Source organism: Dromiciops gliroides, chromosome 1 (genome assembly GCF_019393635.1).
Source record: "Dromiciops gliroides isolate mDroGli1 chromosome 1, mDroGli1.pri, whole genome shotgun sequence".
Taxonomy (NCBI): domain Eukaryota; kingdom Metazoa; phylum Chordata; class Mammalia; order Microbiotheria; family Microbiotheriidae; genus Dromiciops; species Dromiciops gliroides.
In genome coordinates this window covers 134,781,104-134,782,144 of record NC_057861.1, presented here as the reverse complement: position 1 = coordinate 134,782,144, position 1,041 = coordinate 134,781,104, and the positions used below count along the sequence as shown (strand labels likewise).

General features: G+C 38.9%; 1 pseudogene; it reads left to right on the top strand.

Moving 5' to 3' along the window:
• The first annotated feature begins 272 nt into the window (after window positions 1-272).
• On the top strand, window positions 273-712 carry LOC122734355 (annotated as a pseudogene).
• The last annotated feature ends 329 nt before the right edge of the window (window positions 713-1,041 follow it).

The following is a 1,041-nucleotide window of genomic DNA, read 5'->3' as shown; positions in this document are numbered from 1 at the left end:
TAAATATATAATAAAGTTATCATGTAACTTTTTTCTTTTTTTCTTCCCTCCCCCTCCCACCTGAGAGATGGCTACCATTAGACACAAATGTGAGTATGTGTGCACGTAAAAATATCCTATGCATATTTCTCTGGATGCAGATAGCTTCTTCCTTCATAGGTCCTTTGTAGTTAATTTGGGTATTTATAATAGCCAAAATGACAGTCATTCGAAGTTGTTCTTAAAACAATATTGCACTCTTACACCTCCTGATTGTCACCATCGCGGGTTGCATGCATGTTCCTGGGAAGGGCCTGTCCCAGTTGCCTTTGCTGTACTGCCGTAGCGCGCCGACATGGCTGAAGCTCCCCTCGGACTATGTGAAGGAACAGATCTACAAGCTGGCCAAGAAAGGCCTGACACCCTCCAATAATGATGTGATCCTGAGGGATTCTCATGGTGTGGCACAAGTGTGCTTTGTAACTGGCAACAAAATTTTGAGAATTCTCAAGTCCAAGGGACTTGCCCCTGATCTTCCTGAAGATCTTTATCACTTGATCAAGAAAGTTGTTGCTGTTCACAAGCATCTTGAGAGAAACAGAAAGGATAAGGATTCTAAATTCCATCTGATTCTCAAAGAATTCACAGGCTGGCTCGTTAATACAAGACCAAGAGGGTGCTTCCACCCAATTGGAGATATGAATCATCCACAGCCTCTGTTCTAGTTGCATAAATTTTGGGTTATGTACTAAATAATAAAATCACATCTAGATTAAAAAAAACAAACAATATTGCTGTTTACTGTATACAACATTCTCTTGGTTCTGCTCATCTTGCTTTTCATCATTTCATGCAGATATATCCATGTTTTTCTAAGATCATGGAGCTCATTATTTCTTATAGCATAGTAGTATTTGATCATAATCATATACCACAACTTGTTCAACTATTCCCCAATTGACAGGCATATCTGTCATTTATAGTTCTTTCCCACCACAAAGAGAGCAGCTACAGATAGTTTAGAACATATAGGTTCTTTTCCTTTTTCTCTAATCATCTTGA